Source organism: Aedes aegypti, chromosome 2, assembly GCF_002204515.2.
Source record: "Aedes aegypti strain LVP_AGWG chromosome 2, AaegL5.0 Primary Assembly, whole genome shotgun sequence".
Taxonomy (NCBI): Eukaryota; Metazoa; Arthropoda; class Insecta; order Diptera; family Culicidae; genus Aedes; species Aedes aegypti.
Window position 1 is genome coordinate 48927041 of NC_035108.1, and position 25129 is coordinate 48952169.

Below are 25129 nucleotides of genomic sequence, written 5' to 3' on the forward strand. Positions count from 1 at the left end.
TTCGCTTCATAAGCGGAAGGTCATGGGTTCGATTCCCAGCCCCTCCACAAAAAAACCCGTCCAGCCACCAGAAGATGCCTCACGGAGGAGCGTGCTTTGGGGAGCACATCCATCCTCCGTCAGCATCAGATAATGACTGAGACAAAATGACCCCCTTCGCAGGAGGCTAGCCTCACTAACAACAGAGCTCTCTCCTACCTGCTCGGTGTGAGAGTAAAAGAGTAGGAGAGAGTGAAAGTTGATGTAAATAAAGATAAGTTAAAAATAGATCTGTATCGGTAAAGAAGCTACAGATCACCTGATTCCGGCACAGTAGTGGCCACGAGCACAGAGTGCCTTGAAAAAAAATTGTTGCAATTTCAGCACAAACACAAACAGCATAACACAAACTTCAACTATCACTTTGTTTTCCATTAACATTCCAGCATTTCCAATTAAATATAAAAGGTGCATTTTTTCATTTAAATGCACAAAATGCTTTAACAGTACATAAACCATCTGCTAAGGAGGCGAGACAGCCGATATATCGGGCTTGTCGCTATCTAACTAGAGGTCGCAAATTCGAATCCCGTACATGACTCTTTATTTCTCCTAGTTTGTCACCTATTTATAGCTTATTTTCAAACCAGTAGCAGTGTAATTTAAAATCACACATAAATATCTATCATATATAATAGAGACTTTTTGTTACATTCAATTTACCATAATTGTACAGGTTTCGTTCGAACTGTGAACAGTCGCAAATTGTCAAAAAAATCGTACACAGTATGAACGAAACCACTTAAATTTAAGTGCGATATTAAAATTACCAAACTATGAGAAGAAAATAAATAAGTTCTATTGGGGGGTCGAACTAACTCTGGAGTGACAGCTACACACCTGAGTTCTTTCGGCTGTCTTACCTTATTAGAAAATGGTTGATGAAAGTTGAGCAGTTTCTACCGCAACACAATCTTCCGCAGAATATTTTTGAAGGTTGGCAGGTTCATCCAGAAGTGATTGAACGAGCAGTCAATTATGCGGAACGTCTTCTCGATCGTCTGATTGTCTAGCGTGGCTGTGGTTATTTTGTGGCAAATTCATGTAAATTTCCAGCAGATTTAACTGATACAAAGTTGAAAGGGCCTTGTTTGACAGATGATCAGATTCGCTTCAGCTGTTGGCTATAGCTTGCAATTTTCAAATGCCTGTCACAATATTTCGTATTTGTCCAAGTTGCGTGCTGCCTGATTTTCATAAATTTTTGGGAAATTTGGGAAATTATTTTGCTAAAATGTTTGTGCTTCAAACTAAACTTATAATCTTTGTAATGAATAGTAAAAAAATCTTATTTTCGAATAAGATTTTGGTTTTCACAAAGACAAAGTAGGGAAAAAGCAGGGAAATTTCGACCTACAAGACTTCTGTACCAATTTTCGGATTTTCATACAAAGTAGGCCAAAATCAACCCATTGAAAACTAGTGCTGGGTCGAAAATTGATGCTTTTCCTCTATATGTGTCGAAAAATGTGTGTCAAAATAAGTGCCCACTTTGTGTTTTAGTTTTATTTGACCATTTTTTGCTGTCAGAAATATATTGTTTTAGCAAGTCAAATCTTTTGAAAGACTATTTGATGCAATTTAAGATAGTGTTTGGTGTTATTAAATAAAACTTATTAAAACATTCTAAATTATATTAAAGTCGAGTCTGGTACACGACACTGAAGACGGTCGTACATTTGAGATCAAAATACGCGTATCTGTCAAAGGATACAAACTCTAGTGGAATTAAATGGTATAGTACTAAATTCAGTTTTCAATTTACTTAAAATTATATTGTTTGATGCCGTAATTTTATTTAAACCAATTATACTGACTAAATCAGTAACTAATACTGGTTGAATGAATCTTGTTGTTTTGAATAACCTAAACACGATCAATATAAATTCTTCAAGAGAGTTCTCCATTGATTTTAAATGACTAAGATAAATCAAAATTTGTGAATTCTTGTTAAAAATCAGGACAAGATAACAATGATTAAACATTTTTCAGCAAAGGTTTTTTATCGTTACCACACAAAGCACCACAAATCTTAATCTTATCGACAGACATATTTCATATAACAGATTTATTGTAAAATGATGTTTTACTTTGTACACCCCTAGATTGTGTTGCTGTCATTTACAGCACTTTGAAATATTCGACACGTTTGTTCCTTGAAATAAAAGAAACAAAAGCTCCATAACTACCATACTTTTTCTACCGTCTGCTGACTAAAATATAAGTTAAGGATGTTTGGAAAGTTTAATACACACACGTTTCATGAGATATTTGTTATCCACCATATGTACCTCTGTCGATATGGAGAAAATTTGTGATTCTGTTTGTAGTCCTGATAGCAAACACGTTGAAGATCATGTGATTGATAATTTTACATCAAAGACAGATAATTTTACATTCACCTTAGTAATTAAAAATCAACGGAAAGCTCTCCAGATGTACCTGTATTGGTCGTGTTCAGGTTATTCTATATAACAAGATTCATTCGACCCATTAAAGTTACTGATATAGTCAGAATACCGTTTTGATTCATATTACGGACAGCTTCATATTCCGGACACTCTCGTTTGTATGGGAAACATTTCACACGAAATGTTTCAATTTTCGCCGTCCAAAAGTTCTCATTTTCGAGGCTCGTTTTATTAGGTTTTTTCCATAAATATCATTGCAAATTTATAATGCCCAACTACCTTAGACGTCTCTTAAGTGGTTGAACGATTTCAATTGATGATTATCATGAGCTGTCCGTAATTCGAATCAAAGCGTCCGGAATATGAGGCAAAAGTGAGGGAGCGTCCGGAATAAGAATCATGAAAAGGCCACACGTTTTGATTTATTTAAAATTATTCAAGTTGCGGACGCGTATTTTTTACCCACCATCCGAAAGTTAAGGGCTTCCGACGCTCGATAACGCTAAAAAATCATACAGAATGATTTATTTTGTATGGTCCAAGCTGAGTTTTACTTCACTGAAGCCTTAAGTGTCCGTAATATGAATCAAAACGGTAATCAGCTATAATACATTAACGTCATGATACAGTGCAAATGAACAGGTTTTGGCCAATATTTATCTAAAATTATCACAAATTGCTTTAAACTGTCTCCCAAAAGTGTTAATTAGCTAAAATGCCACGTTTTTTACCAAATACAAATTTTGATCGAATGAAGATAAAATATTGCTAAGTGGCGGAAACTTCAAGTGAGCACTTATTTTTGACACATAATTTTTGAACACATTTATTTTGTCATTGTGAACTATATTTTTTGCGTGAAGTACTTAATGGACGCCCTATATCGACTGCTCACTATGGAATCGCCAATCTTCTGTACCCTTTCAAAGTTCTGATTTTATCCTCCGATAAATCGCATTCCAGTCCACCGCGACCGCAACGATTTGGATCTTCGCTCCATTCCATCTTTAAGTGAAACAATAAACACATTTAGTATTCCTCACTTGCTACAAATTGCCACCGTCAGTAAAACTCTCGGCGGGGTGGGTGGCGATTCGAATGTTCATAAATGCGAGAGCCCTACCTACGGATATGTGATCATTATAGATACCAACCGGCGGCACACATGTCTGGAAATGCTTGCGCACTACGGTGCGGCTTATTTTTCGAAAAAATCTCAAAACGAAATATCGAATGATCTTTTGAATTTCAATCTAATAAAAAGCGGAACCTCAAAGATTGAGCCAAAAACAAGTATTAGGATAAAGATTTGGCGCAAGTGACTCGAAGGTGAATTTCTAGTTATGAAATGTGATCTCTGGTAAAATTTACATAATTTCGTTATTTTTCTACAAACTTTTGAATCTTTTGACATCATTCTTTTCTAAATTAATTAATAAATAGTTTCATCTAAAACTATAATTAGCGTAAGTAAAAACAAGTTATCTTCAATTGTTTTCATTGGTCAAAAATTGAAATTTGTTTGATTACAACCACGAATAGTTAACCTTTATGGTCAAACGAACTTCATATTTTTCGTAAAATAATGAAAAATTGGAGTGAACTACTTTCAACTAATACTAGTCATATTTTGAAAAGAATGGTGTTTTAAGAAAGAAAGCTTGTTCGAAAACAACTAAGATATATGAACTTTAATGTTGGTCATGATTTATAACACGAAAATTCACCTTCAAGTAACTTGCGCCACCTCTAAACCTCAATAACAATATCACTTTTTATGTGATTTGAGTTCAGAAGAGCATATATTGTGCTCTGCAAGATAAATCCACGTAATGCGATTATCTGAAAATGTCGATATACCGTCGCAGTGATAATGAAAATCACCAAATGTTTCAGATTTAGCAAATTTGAAACATTTGTATCCTTGAAGGACGAAAAAATCCAAGCCTACTTGAATTTTGACGTTGTGTTTTAATTGCGCGCACATCTTTTGCGCGTTACCGCCACCGCTGGATGTGGATTTAATATAAGCGCAGCAATATATATTTGGTTTGGAGAAAAATAAGCCGCACTCTATTGTGCACTTATGGGAAGTAATTGCGGACCACAACGTTTTGTTTGCATATGGACATATGATTTGGGGAAGTGTCGGGTGTAAGCATATTTTTCACTGCGTTCCACTTCTCAATGATCGCCAGCAAAAAGGATGGAACTCGAGCTCGCAGCTGGTATTGATGACGGGTAATGAAGCATTCTGCGGGGTCATGAATGCAGAATGAGCTGAGACTTGATTGTTTTCAACTCACAACCGGAATAGCGAAAGTGAAAACAAGTGCAGAATCATACGCAGCTCGATAGAGTGTTAAGTGGAGATTGCATGTTTCACTTCATCATCGATACAAATGTTTACCGACTCTTCTGTTTATGAGAACACTCCCTTTTGCAATAATCGGAGCTTGCTCAATGCAAGAAATGTGGCGGGTAAATCCATGTCGTACAATACCATTTTGGAGTCGGCATGCTGTGCAGAGGTTCGACTGTTAGTCTATGACTTCTGCTGTCAACTTAAAACGCATAATTTCACTCAAGCTATGAGCAACTCCTACACTCGACCCAAAAATGTACAATCTGACGATAGAACTGCGTTTGAGTACGCACGTACTATTGTACCCCGTTTGACATAAGGTCATTTAGCATAAAAGTCGTTTGACATTATGGCCATTTGACATAATAACAATTTGTCATAATAGGTGAGTTAAAATGTCCAGAATAAAAGACCATAAATTACGTATATAGTACACACTCAACCTGTTTGGTAAGAATAGAGTGGCATTCAAAACTGATATGAAAATAAAGAACTCTTTTTAGTAAATTTTCAGTATATATAGATAAATTTATGATTAAAATATTATACATAAAAAAGACAACAATTTTTACAACATAATAATTTGGAAGAAGAGCCAATATTTGTTTAAAGGAAAAAATAGCATTGAAACAATAACAACTTCGATACCATTAGTTACGCTTCGGAACATACGATCCTTAAGTTATTTTAAGAAAGCCTTGGTTTCAGATACATTATGCCAAATGATCTTTATGCCATCGACCTTATGCCAGCCAAAACAAACTTCCCATCCCTTCTTCAGGGAAAAAAAACAATCGAAAAACGCCCTGCCAGTAGCCATGTAGGTACACATAGAAATAAATAAATTTTCGCCCGATTCTACCCGACAGGACTTCTTCTCCGGTCAGCTGCTGAAAAGCTAGGAAGCCGAAGAGAAGCCCCACAGAAAAATCACATTAAAAGCACTGTTGGAAAAATAGATTCCAGGAGGGCTTTTCGGGGAGGCAGGCAGGTCACCCGGGGGAGGAAATGGGAGGAGTGATGCTGTATAAGTTGGCGCCAGTCAGGCGGGCGCCGGATAGTTGCCACGGCATCTGTGGAATCCGCTCGGCAATGGGAAGTGTTTGACTCCCAACTGGATGCTGCTGCTCCATCTTGCACCCATAAGGGTGGGGCGACTTGTGATGGAGTTTTGAGAATGGGAAGCTTTTTCTCCATCACCGATAGCTTGAATCTTTGCTGTGTGAAGGATACGGGAGGAGGTTTTTATCGATGAAGCTAATACAGCAATCACGTGGTAAATCATCTACATATGATTTTTATCCTAGCGATCTTTGGAATCTAAGGAAAATTCAAGTGTAAGCTCGAAGCAAAATCATAGCAGCATCTTCCTAAAAAACATGAGCAGTTGCTAGTCATATAATCCGATCAGAAGAACATAGTGAGCCTTTAACAACAACATATCAGAAAGAACTATAATACCTCGATTTATACCGTTTTGTCTCAACTTCTAAACTTTACTCATATTCCGAACAGTGTAGATTTTTAAGGTAAGAATTGAAATTTTCACAACTTTGAAATGGAGAGGACTCTAATCATTGAAAGCTCTATCATTCTGTGTGTTTTTCTAAAAAACCACTGTAAAAAGTCGAGTGTTCGGAATATGAGTCATGTTCAGAATTTGAAACAAAACTTTGACTTGCTATTATATGAATTACTATGGAGGCAGGTTGAAGAGTATATTATGCTATCATAACAGAATTAGCATGATGCAAAGCAAATATGTAAAGCTTAGTTTGTTATTGAATGCGACTTCAATAACATGGTTCGCACCAATTATTCAATATCTACTTAATAATTTATTGAGCTCTTGAAAACGTTTTTGTTGTGCACTCTATATTAGAATACTAAAGTTTTTTATTTTGCATGCGTTACTCATTTAAATTTATGGCATTAATTTGGTCTCTTATTCCCACTTTATAAATTCTGTGATTTCCATGTGTGTATGATGTAATGTATTTGGGAAAATTCACGTTTTTATAAAACAATTCATAAGATTACATTCTAGAGTCCGTACCGCTGCAAATAAATCCACTGTCGTTACTGAAGAGGATTCTCAGATCTCGCACAAAAATGGTACTAGCGCGAAAGCCAATAAAGAACAAAAAGATTGAATTGATGGGCGCTGCCAGCGTATAAAACAGAAGATTGGGGAGAATTGATTTAGGCGTCCGTGTGTTAAGACCAGTGACTGTGAAGTGCAATGTAATTGTTACCCCCGCTTAACAGGGTGTTGGACAAGGGAACTGCCTCCGTTCAGGACCTCGTATTCGTTCATCAAAACGGTCAACACACGGCGGCTCGGAAGTCAAGATGGCTAACTTAACTTGAACGGCCTTCCTTAGCCAAGTGGTTAAAGTCCACGGCTACAAAGCAATGCCATGCTGAAAGCGTCTGGGTTCGATTCCCGGTCGGTCCAGGATCTTTTCGTAATGAAAATTTCCTAGACTTCCCTGGGCATAGAGTATTATCGTACCTGCCATACGTTATGGAAGTGCTCATAAGAACACTAAGCTGAGAAGCAGGATCTGTCCCAATGAGGATGTAGAAGAAGAAGAAGATAGACTGCGAAATGATGATCCCATGTGCTTTGGGGTAGCGGGATTTGGGGCAAGTGTGCCACCTTAAGCAAATTGTTCTCTAACTATGTCTAAAGCTTAAAAACCACATCAATTTATCCTCAAAATGTTAGTTTCGCATCTTTTCATAAGCACTGTGCCATTTAAAGTTAAAATAATTTAAAAAAAAAGTATTAGTTTTGGAGCTTCTGAAATATCATCCTAAATAACCTAAATTTCAACACTATGGGGCAAGTATGCCACGCGTATGGGGCAAGACGACCACCGAATGAACATTCATGTAATTCTACTAGTAATGATTTTTTTTTGTTTCCTGTTAATATTGCTAACAAGCACTGCTTTGATTGATACTTTTAAAAAATATTTTTAAGTTTACCGTCATGAGAGGATTATAACAAGGTTCATCACATACGGAACTCTTTACTAGTCAATTCGAATAACTAAAATGGTTATTTTTGTCTGCATTCAATACGATATATGAATTACCCTTTTTGTTACGGCGGATCTGTATAATATTACACTAGACCAGCGTTAAACAACGGTAAAATTTTGATGAAGATAAGTAAAACAGTTTTTAACACTCCTAAAACCATGTTATATCGAATATTTGGAGAAAAAATCAATTTGGGAACACACATTTTTGTTATTCCCCTTCTACACTTCAGAATCCACTAATGGTGCCTCATTTTGGTTCATTATTATGATTTTGTTCATGATGTCTATATTTGTATGAATTTCACTCCAACCATTTTTGTTTTCCATATAGGTGGCACACTTGCCCCAAAAAGTATAGATTTCAACCAAACTGGATTTTGGATGTAAAACTAAATATTTTTCGTTCAAATTCCATAATAACCTACACATTTATATAGCTTGACGATGTACAGTACGTTAGAAAAATCTGTTATTAATTTACCTTTCACCATGCTATTTGAAAACAACGAAATCTTATAAAAATTTACTAAAATTTGATTATTTTTACGAAAGTCGATGTAAATATGTGAAAAATAGAGCAATTTTCGTCATATTTTGATCATTGTATTATGAACTATAAGGGAACATATTGTTAAGCTCAAAGAGAAAATATATTTTGCAGTTTTTATAAAAATTAGGGGTCGCACACTTGCCCCAAATTCCGCTAATTGAGTTCAGTTCGCCTTCGAGCGTCGGGGTCTCTCAAGGGGCTCCACAGCTTGTGGGCTGAAGCGCCCATCTAGCGAATAGGGAGTTGTGGTTTAGATCCCCACAATGTTTCGTCGTGTACTTGTAAACTTCAAAACGTCAAAACCTTATAACAGCAAGATTCTTTAGGCGGGAATTTCCTACAACTTGATCAATAATTAACTGTGAAATTTGAAGTGATCATTAAATAAGTGGTCGATGAAAATTTCTTCAGTGTTACGTCTTTTCTTTGTCTATATGCAATGTATTGTGACACATTAAATGACGAAATCTCGATCAAGTATTGGGCCGTAAGCAAGGAATTGATGACTGCATAAAACTGACTGTTGACGACGATTTGACGAACCACGGATCTACCGTTGCTGAAAAGTTTAACGTATTTTTCAAAGCCAGTCAGTCTATTTTTCTTCGGTCAGCCACAGTACAAGAAGTAATCGTCAAGATTAACAAATTAAATATCAATAAAAGTCCCGGCCATGACGAGATTCCTGCCATCTTTATAAGGACGCATCACGCCGTATTTGCTTCGTTAGTAGCACACACGTTTAACAAATCTATTTCCTCGGGAATTTTCCGTGAAAAATCTGAAGATTGCACGCACAAATCAGGCAATAAAACGGAAGTGAATAACTTTCGACCGATATCGATCCTATAGGTTTTAAGTAAACTTCTCTAGCAACTATTAGTCGACTCGACAGAGATTCCAGTTTTTTGGATGAACAAAAGGTAATTTACGATTACCAAATCGGTTTTAGAGCTGGTTCAAGTACCTGGACGGCTGCGAGTGAGCTTGTTAACGATGGAATTCGTGGCAATACAAACGCATTGATTAGGAACTATCTAATCGCAAGATCACATTACGTATCAGTCAATGTCGCAACTAGTTCTAAGAGAGAAAAGACAGTTGGAGTTCCTCAGGGGAGTAATTTAGGACCCTTACTGTTTCTGCTTTATATAAACGATTTGACAAAGCTACCATTGCACGGGAAACCTAGACTATTTGCGGACGATACGACCATTGGCGTAGCTAAGATTTTTTTCTGGAGGGGGCCTAGGGGGGGCCTAGCAAAGATTTGTTTCACGGAAGTAATCTACCAATAATCACAATTTTCACAAATTTCGTAGTTTCAACAAACTTTAACTTATTTTATTTGTTTGTTATTTTGTCTCATTTCGCTTTGAAGAGATTCCTCTGAGAATTACTACTGGAATTTCTTCATGAATTATTTTCGTACTTTTCAGTGCTTTCTCCAAGAACTTTTCAGAAACTTCATCAACACACATCCGACATTAATTTTGAAGTGCTTCCTAAAGTTTCTCTACATGATTGTTTGAAAAAAATCGTAGCAAAAATTATACAGACTTCCTGCAAAAAAATTATTGACTCTTCCAGGTGTTACTGTGAAGATTCCTCTTAATATTCCACAAAAAATTAACATGAATTCAATTGGGAAAATGTTATTCATGATTTCTCAGACAAGTTCTCCGTAGATCTATCTGTATTTTTTCACAGATAATTATTTTTTAGATTTCTCTAAAGTCAGGGAGCAACATCTTGCCTTCCTTCAAAACGCTTTCGATTTTTTTTAATTTTTTAAAATTTAATAATTTTTTAAACATTTCATAATTAGGAAATGTTTAAAAAATTCTAACATTCCTATAAAGTTTCTAGCGGAATACGTTCGACTGTTCCTTCAAAAACTCTTCCTCAAAAATACTCAAACATTTCTCGAGTAATTTGTTCAGGGATTTCTTAGAGAATTATATTATTGATTCCCTAAAATTCTTCAGAAATATTTACCAAACATTCATCCTACCATTTCCCAGATTTTTTTTTCTTTGAACCGCGATCTTTTGGGATTTTTCATAAAGAAATTTGTCGCTGGATTTTGCAATTCATTCTTGTACTTCTTAAAAAAATTCTTCAGAAGTTCCATCAAGTATTTTTTCCGGAGTTATAAGTAACTCCATTTTTTCGATTAATCATCTCAGGATTCTTCCATAAATTAAATTCCATTTTAATATTTGTATCAAATCATTGATATGCTACAAATATTAATGCTGACAAGAAAATGCTGGAAGATAGATATTTCGGTGTTTCCAGGATGCTTTTCAGTATTGGCTGTGCAAGCGCTCAGATAAGATTAGAACTCCTATAATTTGCCTTTCTTTAAGGCTAAGTAGCCCGTCATTCGTTTTGGCAACAATGATGCGTTTTCAGCTTGCCTTTCAAAGTGATATAACTAAGTCTTGATAGTTTATATCGACTTGAAAAAGTATCACTGTACGCGCTAACATGTATAAAGTATTCTGATACTTTTTCAGCTGTGTCAGTTAAAAACCAACTGGTTTTCTTTGATTCGAAATCGTGAGATGAATCAGCAACAATCATCAACGACGCGTACAAATTTCAATGACGGCCTACTTCGCCTTAAATTCAGAAAGCAACACTTTTTGGGGTTTGGTAAGATTTTTGTACGATGTTTCGAAGAGTCAAAGGAGATACAACAAAATGTTTAAAGAAGTAGGGCAATGGTACAATAAAATATAATTCATAATCTTTTCATTAGAGGTAAACTACAGGATAGTTAAACCACTTCAATTAGTTTACAAATAAAACAAATTCCATTAATTTTTTTTAAATCAAATAAAATGTTTGTCCCTTCCTATTTATTTCTACATGTTCTTTACAGATTCCTTTACCGCTTATACTCTGAAGATGTGAAGGCAAGAGACATTTCAATAACAATTTTCTTTCCAATTCTTGAATAATCCGATGATCTGAAGCAAAATTTGTAGGAAACAACATATATAAGAATTTTTGACGCAATTTGTGAAGTATTTTTGAAATATTCCTCAAGGCTTTTGATGAATTTGACTGAAGAATTTGTAATGTAATTTTTGGGAAAACTATTTAAAGAAATTCACAACAGAATTTGTAATAGGACTTTCGTCAAAATAACTCAGTATTAGATTTGACAGAATCATTAATTTTTTGGAGGAATTCCGAGGGAAAACTGAATTTTTGATTATCCGTTCAACATTCTTTAGGTTGATCCGGGAACATTTTCCGGAAACAATTTGCGAATAAGAAGTAGACATAGAAGGAATGGAATTCGCATTGAGAGTATGAATAAGTCCCACAATATTAATTGAAAACTTAATTACCAAAAGATTTGCAAAAGTTCTTAAGCCACCCAATATTCTCAAAGGAATTTGATTATACTGAAATTCTATAAAGAACATTGAAAAGTTTTTTGAAAAGTTTTCTTCTAATTGTGTTGGAAATTAAGCAAATAGTTTATGAAATAATAATTTTCCTGGAAAAATATTCAAGCAGTTTAAGCAATAAATTTATTCATGCAAAAATACTAAAAAAAATAATCCAAATCAATGAGACAGCTTATTGCTGGAATAAAACACTATGGTCGATTTTGTTACATTTTTTTCTGACATTCATCTGACGAAAACTTGACCATGTCAAAATTCCTTGAATGTTAAGCTAACAAAAATTCCCGCTATGTTTTGTCTGAGAAATTCCTTTAGTAATTTGGTAACTTTTTTCAACTGTTTTTTCGGACATTATACGAGTTGAAGTTAATGTATTTGTGTGTGAATTCTCATAAGGGAAATCATCATCATCGGACAGCTCGAATAGGGTTTCCTCAAAAAACATGAGAATGAAGTGAATATTTAATTATTATTTTTTGCAATTCTTCGAACTAGTCGCACAGACTGATACTTATGAACAAATCATACTTTTGAACGTTATATTAGACATGTAAAAATCAAATATGCTGCTTTATGCAAGAAACAAGAAGCTAGTACTTAACAGTAGCCAATTGATAGACGGCCGGATGATTAAGCTTTCGGGTGTCGTGCTATTCACCAAAGTCAGAACCACCTCGCTGATGCTGTGTAAGACAAGCGAGGTTTTCTCACTATAGTTGAACAACATAAAATATCGTAACTACCCGAAGAGGAAAGAATAGCTTATGCATACCATATTTTGGTATCATACCACAATTAGGTATTGTTCAGTTATCAATGTCTTATTTTGGTATTATAATGGTATTTGAAAAAAATGTTTAAAACAATCAAAAATACTTCATTTTGGTATTCGACAGCTATTGAGGACTGCTGGAGGTATTGAACTAGTATTGAAAAATTTCACTTTTATATGAAAATCCATCAAGTATTATTTAGGTATTACAATACCTGATCTAATTATCAGCTTGGTATTTGTAGAATATGCAGAAGGTACTATTTGAGGTATTTTACCTCTTATGCAGGGCTCATTCATACCTCATTCAGGTTGTAAGTATTGGAAATTATCTAGTATGGAATACCTCAATTTGGTATTCAGTAGTTATTTTCTTCTGCTCGGGTATTAAAGCGATTTTTATCAATAACACGAGTCACGTACATTGATTCAGAAAATGTTGCTTTATATTAAATTGTTTTTTTTTTATTTGTATTATCATCAAAAATTCTGGGGGGGGGCCTGGATGATCCTGGAGGGGGCCAGGCCCCCCTGGCCCCCCCTGTTCCTACGCCAATGCGATACGTGTGTTACATATACCGCAACCGATCATGCCTGCCTCATAAATCTGATAAAGGAAGATATCCTGAAGCTGCAAATGTTTTTTGCGGAAAATCTACTGTTGTTGAATCTCGGAAAGACGAACTACATGATCGGATAAAAGTTGATCGCCATGTCGAGCTCAGTCGAATCTATCGTTATTCAAAAAGTCGAGGTATTCAAATACCTTGGGTTGATCTTCGACTCTACCTTGAGCTGGAGCTCCCACGTCGATAAATTGAGAAGCGATATCAGTTCGTATTATGATCTCTTCTGAAGAGTTTCCAAGTTTATTCCATTGAAGCATAATGACTATGTACCAAGCGTTTGTTCATTCTTAACTTCAATACCTTGTTTCTATCTGGGCTGCTGCATCAAAAACAATCCTGAAACCAGTACAGAGTACACAAAATTGATGCCTCAAAATTGTATTCGGCAAACCCCGACTATATTCAACAATCAATCTGTATTCTTTCAATCAGTCCTATATTAGCTCTAAAAGAGCTGCAAACCGTGGTTATGATGAAAAACATCCTCCATAACCCTCGGATCCACCACAACTTCACTCTTCCACTTCGAACTCATCACACACATGAATCAAGGAATCGATATAACTTATTCGTAACTCGTCGAAATACGGAAGCTTGGAAGAAATCTTCCACGTACAATGGATTTCTGCGATAAAATGCTTTACCTGCGGCGTTGAAATCGGAAATTTATCTATTGAAATCTAAGGCCACTGCAAAGCGATACATAGAAAGCAATATAAACCTGTACTTGATCTAGTTTGTCAAAATTAGCTCCAACCAGGGTTGTTAACGTTAATCAACGATTAACGCCGTTAACGTTAATTTTTCTCGAGATCAACGTTAACGGCGTTTCGTTGATTTTCATGTTTGTTAACGTTAGCGTCAACTGGTTGCGTTGATTTAACGTCAACGAACAGCGGTAATCTTATCGTTGATTACTGGATGACCGCGGCATAAAAATTAACAAGGCAGGCTCTTCACTGATGTAAATATACAGTTTGATTGTAAACATGTGACGTCACTCCTATCGTACCATATACCTTCTGGAGCACTAGATCATTTTTTTCGCAAATTTGTTTGAGGTGGATAGGAATGACGTCGACAAATAGCTGTCAGTTTTCGGAATATATCACCTTCTTAATATTAGTACACCGTGTGGATGACCTGTGTAGATGTAATGGAAATTTTCTCTACGTGGGTAAACAAATGGTTTCCATGCAAATGCCGTAACCAAGGAAATTGGAAAAAAACTGTTTACGGGTATAAAAGGTGGCAAGCCTAGATGGACAAGATCAATTTTCTACGAGTGCTAAAGGAATCCGGACATTTACTGATTGAAATGGTTCGGAGGGCTTGGCATTACGTTTCGCGATTGCACTGGGCAACCCGACATTCAATACGAATATATCCCAAACCGAAGTGATCCCAGCGAGCCAACGTTACATCGCTGCTGAAATTTTAATCAGGAAACAATGATTTCAAGGACGATGAAAGGAGTAAAATAAAGTTCCGCAGATCCAAACTACCCCCGTATCAACATTCGCCAAATGGCCCCTCCGCCGAGGAAATTTCCAAATACTGCCTTATTTGTACACTGGATCTGGAAACGAACAACGTTATTTGGAAATCACAAAACATCAGGTCGATTTATTGCATGGATAAAGAGAAATTGAAATTCTTGACAATTCACATCCCGGAACCAAGTGATTGAAAATGGATTTGCATGGGCGTGATCTCCTGAACATACACATCTGGTGGTCACGAAGCTACTTCCTGAAAGATTATTTTTCCTACAGTCAGTAACAAATGCTGTTTTCCGAAGCAAAATGTTTAAATTTGGGGATCTGTGTCTCAGCTCATCTTAGTTTGGCTGAAACATGAATGACGAATCATAAATAGCCTGAAGTTTTGTTGGTAATGAATTCATTACATTACAGCCATTTACCAAAGAGTTCTAGAAGAAAAGTAAGTAATAAAAAAAAGATTTTTTTTCTAACATAATTAAAAAAAGGTAAGCGGTGGTTAATTTCTTCAGCAAAGTTGCAAAGTTCACTTTCAGAAGTTACGCAAATTTGCAGAACACAAAAACCAGCCACAGCTTACAGTTTTTAGATTCAATAAAGATATCTCTCGGTTACTTACTTTTGCCATTGAAAAACCATCCTATTTTTTTAATGACTGCAATGTACTCAATTCAGTGCAGGCATAACTTCAGATTATATGAACTTCATGTCATGTACGAACTACAACGTCATTCAAATGTCCACCAATTGGAACTACCAGAAACTGAGATACAGAGCCCCCAAATTAGGACATGTTGTATGGAAGAACAGCATTTGATTATTGAATTTGTCACTAAGGAATCTATTTTATAAGTCGAGTCGACCAAAGTGACTCGACTGGAGTCACTGTCGACCAAAAATTTCACTCGACACGGCCTTGTCACTCGAGTTTTTCGACAGTTGTCACTTTAAGTGACTGGATTACTATGGGAGTCGACGGGTGACATCTGAAATATGCATGCTTACTTTGATCGACAGTGACCACAGATGAGTCACTTGGATCTGCTCGATTTACAAAATAGACCCCTAAATATATACAAAAAAAATGTAGTTTTTCAAATTCGTTCATATTTTGTGAAAAAATATATGACACAATATAATTTTATTGTTATAAATGTATTAACACAACACAAAAATAAACCAAAAACTTTTTATTGAATAAAAAAAAAGCCAAAAAGCTGTTTTATTTATTGCCTCTTGCTACGCTACATATCCTACTCGGTCTGAGATCTGCTAAAAATTGAAAGCACAAAGACCAGCATTAACGTAAAAATTAACGGAGTCGTTGACGTTAAATCAACGCCAAGCGTTAACTTTAACGTTGATCAACGGCTCCAAAAAATCAACGGAAAATTCGTTGATCGTTACAATTAACGTTAACGAATCAACGAAACGCCGTTAATCGTTGATTAACGTTAACAACCCTGGCTCCAACATCATCAATCCGTATCCGTATCCGCTTCTAAGTAGCATTACCAGAACTCAGCTGCAACGCTATCTTGTCGTCACTCACCGCACTGGCATTCAGTGAGTCGCAACAGTCTGGCCGAAGCCAGTGATACTGCGCCCACAATGGAGTTTTTTTATGTTTCCATAACCACGTTGTACATGCTCGTCCAAAAAATACATCACTTAAGGCTCAAGAATCCATCATTCAATCATTAGCTATCATCAAAAATCAAAAATAAAAATAAATAAAAAATTTGTAAAATAATGATGGTTATTTTTCTCTTAAACGGCACATAGTTAACAGCTCATCCCACCGGATTCAATTTATGTAAAGTTTTATGAATTTATCTAGTTCGTAAGCTTATATACTGTAGTTATAGGAGGCGTTTCCTTTAAAGAGAACATATTTTCACTGGAAGTGCACATTTATTGTAGATATATTGGAAAGAAGAGTAGGTTTTATGCCTTTTGGAGAAGAGGACACACTTGATCTTCACTACCAAGAGCTTTTCCCAGCTCCAAATAAATGAAAAAAAAAGACTTTCATAGATTGCGCATTTGGACCTAACTGATGCCCAAACGTGCAATCTATGGACGTCTTTTTGTCTGCACGGATAAAAATCTGATTCCCAAATCATGATTTACAAGTCATGAAATTCATAATTTGGTTAGGTCATGATATCCGGACCACAAATCATGATTCTTGGAGTCATAATCATGATTCCTCATAAGCGTAACATCCAGAGTGACAACACTAAACGGGGTGCATTGCATAATTTCATTCGTTTCGATCTTCTTCATTTCAACAAAATGAAGTGGTAGTATGGTATGGTACAATACTCTCGATCAAAAGGTTCTTGGTTCAAATCTCGCTCTAGTTTTTTTTATTTATTTATTTTGAAATATTGTCGATCATAAACGGAAACGCGACTCATGATTTTAGGCATGTGATTCATGATTCCCAGCAATCCGCAACAAAAACATAACGGGTGTGTTGCGTTACGGTAATCTGACTCATGATATAAGGAGTCCAAATCATTGTGTATTTACATAAACTAAAAATGCTCTGAAATCACGATTTCATGAGTCATAATCTTGTTTTTAGATTCTGATTTCTACCCGTATGTTTAATAATGCATATCTTGTGGTGAAATCTGTAGCTTTAATGAAAAGCATTTCCAAACGTGAATTGATGTTTGAGCAGTTAAATGATTTTTTTTACCATGTTAGCACTCATCTTGTTGAATTATAAGGCCTTCGTTGAAAATAACAATCAATTTATTTCATTTTCTAAACACATGTTTTATGAAGATAGTTGTGGATTTAGAAACCCTTCTTTTGTTTATAGCGATAAGCACAGAAGAGACCTTCTAAAATGTTTGTTAGAGAAGGATTATCATTGCAAACGTGATTCTACTTCCGTCAATGGATCAGGTGGAAAATCGAAGGATTGAAAAGAGAACAGTCTGTCTCTTACTCCACGGTGCTCCCCTGACCGTTATTATCAGAAAAAAATCTCCATCAAATCTGTGCTCACCAGTCGATTTCAATAGCCAAGCTGCATGTCTGGGCAAAATTTTAAAAAAATCGTAGGGCCCGTTTTGGAGTTAGGCCCTTTTGAATGTGTAAGTCCACTTATTCTAAAGAAATCCGAAATATTCAAACGAGTTTTCATTGGCCGTGATTATCAGGATAGATATAATGTTAAAATTTGAATCAAAGTTGGATTATATGGTTATTTGTAAATTCTGGGGAGCGTTTTGAATGAGAAGATAGACGAAATTTGGAGTTACGTCCTTTTGGAAGCGTAACCATTGAAAACACTCATTTCCAATAGATTAATTAGGTATTCTTATACCTTTGAGCATGTTCAAATGTTTTCAATGGCACATTGCACTTATATGCCGCCAAAGTATTTCACAATAAACTGATTTTCCATAGGCTCAAGTGTTTTAAGGCATTACGGAGCTAATTTCATCATGTAACCAAATTAGTTCTTGTAGCACAATATTCTGAATAGCTTGGTAAACCCATGTACTCACGATTCAGTTTATTTTACATGCAATTATTGTTACCTGTTGTATATCGAAGCGAAGTATACGTCAAGGAATACTTTACGAGTTAAGTTTTCGATTATGGATTGCAGTGTATGGAATAAAATAAAATTAACAACGTAGAAAGCAGCGATACAAAATGGAAGAAAACAATGCAAAGTTTAGAGCATCCGTTATTATTTTGTTTAATGGAGTTCAAAATTGTAGCATTTACAAAGCTTAAATGTTTGTCTTTGTCAATTTGGAAAACTTTGTGAGGCTCCCAAAATATGCTTTTTTTCGTTTGTTATGAGTCATAGCAGCTCTTTACTTCACAAGCACAGTCTGCGATCGAAAACAAATAAAAGTGTACATGGAAATCTTTAGATTGTGTAGGATTGAAACCATATTCTGGTATATAGTCCAGCAGGTTATCAACAGGGCCACAGAACAATTTAAGATTTTCCGGTAATCATAACTGGAATTTACGTAAAATCCATGAACAACTCTGTTATAACCATATTTTATATATCTTTTCAAAATTATACCCCTTGACTTTGAATTCCATTACCTCGAATACCCTAAGACCATCTTCGCAAGTTCCAGTTTCTAGAATGGCATTACTTTGAATTCCATTATCACGGGACAATGTCATACAAGGTAATTATATATCCGGGACAATAGCATTCAGTGTAATAGTTCGTTCAGAGTGATGACACTCGGGTTAATGAAATTCGGAGTTAAGGTATAGAATCTTCTCAAGAGGGTTTTATTTTCAAGGAGACATATAACATAAAGCTTTGAAAGTGTTATGATTTTAAATTCAATAAAACCAAATAATAACGAATGTTTCTTACTTTTTTTTAAGCATATTTCAAGTACTGAGGCTTTGTTTCACAACATACCATGAGAATGGACTGTTTGATTTATACAATTCTTTCAGTATTGTATTTATACAGAGCTCTTACTTGTTTGTGAATCGAAAAGACCGAGAAACCCAATGGTAAAATTGTAGATTTTTGAAAAATATAAATGTAGTAATGTATGCTACAACTGATCACAAAACTATTGACAGTGGTCTAGAGTTCTATTAGGTCCGTCACACTCGGCCTCAGATTGGGTACCACTTCTAGTACTGCATTTGGTCCCTCGGTAGTGCAAAAGGTACCCAAGTTTGACAGATCGCAGTACACTTTTCTCAGCTTTCTAGATTACCTTATGGGCCATAAAATTTTGGGCAACTGCAAGGGACATGGAGGCCTTTAATGTGTCTTTGGTTCTATAGTTTGGCCAATTGTGCATTACTCAACAATAGAAGTTTATGTTCTGGGGCAGTACAAAATTAGCCGCAAAAGCCAGTAGCTTCTGCTTCTTCTTATTGGCATTACGTTCCAACTGGGACAGAGCCTGCTTCTCTACTTAGTGTTCAATGAGCACTTCCACAATTATTACCCGAAAGCTTTCTTTGCCAGAGTTGCCATTCCCGGTCAACCAGTCAGTGGTTTTCGATAGCGATCGATATAGATTCGTTTTGAACCGTTTGCGATCGCCATCGTTGGTTAAAGATCTACAAAGAATTATGAAGACTGGTAGGTCGGGTTGTTGCATCGTATATCGTGTGGCAGGTACGAACATACTCTATGCCCAGGGAAGTCAAGGAAATTTTCATTACGAAGAGATTCTGGACCGACCGGGAATTGAACCCAATCACCTCCAGCATGGCTTTATTTTGTAGTCGCGGACTCTAACCACTCGGTTAGGGAAGGCCCAAGGTAGCTAGTTAGGCCATAACAATATTTTATGAATAATAATGACACGAAAATTGCTCCGTAGTGCCTTACAGCGCTTGAGCCTTTGAAAAAGTAGTCAATTGTGAATTACTTTGGCAACATATAAGTGCAATGTTGCATTGAAAACATTTGAACATGCTTAACGGAATGCCTGCCTAAAAGAATACCTAATTAATCTATTGGAAATTAGTGTTTTCAATGGTTACACTTCCAAAAGGACGTAACTCCAAATTTCGTCTATCCTCTCATTCAAAACTACTCTCAGTAGTTACAAATAACTATATAAACCAACTTTGATTAAAATTTTAATGTTATATCTATTCTGATAATCACGGCCAATAAAACTCGTTGAAATATCTCATATTTTATTAGAATTAGTGGACTTACACATTCAAAAGGGCGTAACTTCAAAACGGGCCCTACGATTTTTTTAAAATTTTGCCCAGACATGCAGCTTGGCTATAGAAATCGACTGGTGAGCACAGATTTGATGGAGATTTTTTTCTGATAATAACGGTCAGGGGAGCACCGTGACTCGATATTTCGTATCTCGATACCGAGTTAGAGTAAAAATCGAATTTCATGGCTACCTCGATGGTCCCTAGGATCGCAGTTGCACTGGTTTAGTGTTCTGTAACTCGATACCTCCGTAACTCGATAGTCCCTTCAATATCAAGTTATGAAGCGTTGACTGTATAAATAGAACATAAAAGTACAGTTTAAGTGTTTTAGTAGTATCAAAACTTCCGTCAGCAGAAATAAATTTTGATTTTGGGCACATTTGATTCAACATCACCTCCATATGTACGTACACTGCAGAGTGAGATTTCCACATCGAAAATCCGTCATATGAAGTTACACTTTTAAATTGAAACGATTACACATCGAACCATCAAACTAGGTTCAAGTCATCGTCAGTCCTTCGCTGGTTTCCTCCGTCGCTGCTTGAGCGATATGCTTCACAAGAACACTGCACGAAACGTGATAATGTTTATCTTTCCGTCATAAAGTAAATACGCTATCTCCAGTTCAACGGCTAACGTAACACCAACAAACCTCTACCTACATATGCATTTCTTCTTTGTGTTCCGCTGACACTTAAAAGCTAAGAGCGCCTTTCAATTTAAAGCAATAATATTGTGGAATCCATCGCAAACCCATGGCAAAGTGAGGGTTCGGGAGGAAAAGGAGCGCAATCCTTAGCAAAGCAAATAATTTGCGCGAATGCGATATCATTGTCGTCGCCGTTGTCGTCGGTCTTGGGGCGGACTTGTTTGTCCGGCAAAACAACGATAAAAAAATGTGCATGCACAAGTTCAACATTTTAGCTTAGAGAGCAATTTATGGTCACATAAAGTGCGACGCCGCCAGTTGTCGTAGACTGCGCCTCCGGCGGAGGTCAAGCTGGCCTTTGGCTATTCCGATGGTAGATATTCGATTGACGAGAAACGGCTTGTTCTATATCTATAAGCAAACAGATAAGCTTATCAGGTTGGAAATGACAAATGGTGGTCAGCCGCATGTCTGATCCAACTATTTATGAAGCCATTACTGTTCACGAAACGCACGGTGCCGTATAAACGCGAAAAATTATCACAAAAATAGGAAATTGCCAAATTCTTCACTATTTGAAACTATAGAGTTTGAGTTGTCATTTGAAATGTTCCTAAAAAAATCCACCATCGTATCTCGAACAATTTTCGAAAAAAGGCTCACTATACGAATATGTATCCTATGGTTCATTTAATCCTCCAAATCACATAAGACAATAAGGTCCATTACAATATGTAATCTAATAATATAGTGCTTGAGAGTAATAAAATTGACTTTCAATATTTCGCCTCATATTCCGGACACTTTGAATCGAATTCCGGACAGCTCATGATAATCATTAATGGAACAGCCAAATCATCAATCGAAATCGTTAAACCACCAAAGAGACATCTAAGGTAGTTGGGCATTATAAATTTTCAAAGATATTTATGGAAAAAGTTTACTAAAACGAGCCTTGAAATTGAGAACTTTTGAACAGCAAAAATTGAAACATTTCGCGTGAAATGTTTCCCATACAAAGAAGAGTGTCCGGAATTTGAAGCTGTCCGTAATATGAATCAAAACGGTATTTTCAAACAGTGAAAGTGATTTGGCGATGCTTTTTTGTGATAATATGGTTCTACCAGACACGCCGTGATTTATTAAGCCATTACTGTTGACTACGCGTGTGACCACTCTTGAGCGGAAACCTTGCGCACCTACGTTAGAGCGATCCGGATTTTTAAATTTAGAGTTTTCTCGATCGATGTTTAGAAATATCTTCAAATTAATGACCGCCTGACGGCTTTTACAATGTGTAAACAAAACATATCGGTAGCATCGGGTCACTAAATCATGATTCCACAGAAAAGTTAGACGGTGAAAACCGAGATTACGTATCACATTTGGAACCAATTTTCTGACCGATTATGATCTCCGCGAGGAAACTGAACCAGGTTCATTCATAAACTGTGGCGAATATACTAGTTGGTGATATCACCTTGTTTGCATATTTCCGAGAAACAAGTTTCGCCATTATACTACAGTACGTTTGGAGTTCGACTAACAAACCATCCCATTCATGAGAACGCGTTTGAGGAGGTGGTGGAACCCGCTCGCCTCTGCAGTTTTGCTACCTTTGAGAGTGGTCCTCCTGATCCAATCTTGCAATATTAGCCCCTTAACTAGTGGAATAAATAACGATTTGTGCGGGGTGCAAAATTGTCATTGATCGTGTGTGCTGCCCACGGGTGACACACTAGATAGAGATGGTTCAGAGACTTCGATTTGCTATGCAGAAGTTTTCGAAGATGGAACTTCAGACAGTAAACGGAGGAACATATGTCGAGCCAAGTGGGAGTGTTTGTTTCTTTTTCCCGCTGCATCTGGTTGTGAAACGGAGGCTATTTTCAGAAAATTCATTTCCAATCATACAAATGAAATAGCGCAAGAGTGTGCAGCATGCTCGTATTTCTGTGAAGCGCGTGATGAAAGTTGGATGCGATTACTGTGTACTTTAGGAACCTAGACTACTAAAACATATTTAAAAAAATAATTTACACTTTTTAGAGGTTTTCACAAATTACTTATAGTTTGATAGAGGATTTGCTCCAAATCCAAAGCGAAATTCTCTGCATATATTGAGAAAACAGGTACGGAAATCAAAGCGGCAATATTTGAAGATAATCCGTGAAAGAGTTAGCTCTGAGCAAGTTTGATTTAAATCCTGAAAATGATGGGAATATTTATTAAGGATTACACGAAATACTTAACAATATTCACGCAGGATTCTGAAGAAATTTTTGATGATAAGAAAAAACTTAAATAGAATACTGATAAGTATTTCAAATTAATCATATCATTTTGGAATCCTTAGTAACACGCACTACAAATCTGAAAATTTATAACAAATTCTGAACAGTAGGGTAAAAGCACCGGTTTTGGCCAGCCTAAGAGAAAATGTCAATAAAAATTTAATGGAAAGCCGTATTTACACTACAAATATGTCAAATGTAAGATTTCAATCCATATTATTTGTGTAAAATATCAAAGCTGAGTTAAAACCATTTTTTCGCTTTGAAAATCCCGTTGGTCAATATAGGCCAATGAAACCAGTTTCGGCCAGAGATTTAACTTCGGTTCCTAAATTGGCCAATCGCATTGATTTCTCATGAGAGTGGCGAAATTAGGAGTGCCCTGGCCAAATTAGGTGTATAGGAGTTAAAATTATAAGGAAAATCAATTATTTTTCTTATGTTTCGAATCAATTTGGACGAGTAATGAAGGTAGCTGTATCATATGAATGTGATCTACTGAACACAAAAGGTTTCATGCTGATTGGCTATGTAAAACGGTGTATAATTCACTATGGCTACAACTGGCGTATGGCCAAAACCGGTGCTTCTACCCTACTCGCTCAAAATGACAGTTAAGATTAACTCAGAATGCTAAGTTGATGTCAGTTCAGAATCCTGAATAGGGTTAGGTTCTGAATAGGTTTAGAATCATAAACAAGATTCGGTTCAAAATCCAAAACAGGATTCGGTTAAGAATCCTGAACAGGATTCAGAGCAAAATCATATGGACAGGGTTTGGTTCAATATCCTTATCAGTAGTCTTTCTGAATCTTTATCCGAGTTCGTTCAGAATCCTAAATAGGATAATATTCAAAATCCTAAACAGGACTCGGTTTAGTATCCTTAACAGGAATCGATTCAGAATCCTAAACAGGATTTAGTGCAGAATCGTATTTCGGTTCAGAATTCAGTGCAGAATCCTGAACAGGACTCGATTAAAAATCCTGAACAGGATTTGGTTCAGAATCCTGAAAAGGATTTGTTCCAGATTCCTGACCAAGATTCGATGCGGAATCCTGAACAGGTTTCGATTTAGAATCCTGAAGAGGATTTGGTTCAGAATTCTGAACAGGATTCGGTTCAGAGTCATAAGTCATATTTGATGCAGAGTCATGAACAAAATTCGGTTCAGGATTCTGATCATGATTAGATTCAGGATCCTGAACATTATTCGGTTCAGAATCCTTAACAGAATTCAATGCAGAATCCTGAACAGGGTTGGATTAACATGCTGAAACAGATTCGGTTCCAAATCCTGAACAAGACTCGATTCAGAACCCTGAGCAGGATTCGGTTTAGAATCTTGAACAGGATTGAGAGCCGAATCATGAACAGGGTTAGGTTCAAAACCCTTAAGCTTTTATTACACAATGCGTGTAATGCACGAACATTTGTGTAAGTTGCACAAATGTTTTCGCGAACTGTTGGTTGGTTTGACTTTATTAACGAGATTTTTAGCCCTGGGCTAGTTCATCTCGGGACCAACGGCTTTACTTCCCTTCCGAAGGAAGTCGTCACTATAACTTTGTACGTCATAAGTGACTATGTCGGGGATGGGATTCGATCCCAGGTCCTCGGTGTGAGAGGCGAGTGTTCTAACCACTACACCAGGTCCGTCCCCATCGCGAACTGTGTAATTTGCGCCTGAACTACTAGCAAACATTTTGTGGGAACATATTC

At 36.3% G+C, this 25129-nt stretch overlaps 1 protein-coding gene across 8 annotated transcripts in view; it reads right to left on the minus strand.

Moving 5' to 3' along the window:
• LOC5567636 (talin-2) overlaps positions 1-25129 on the minus strand; it is a 188033-nt gene that overhangs the window by 119440 nt on the left and 43464 nt on the right. The gene's annotated exons all lie outside the window — the stretch shown is intronic.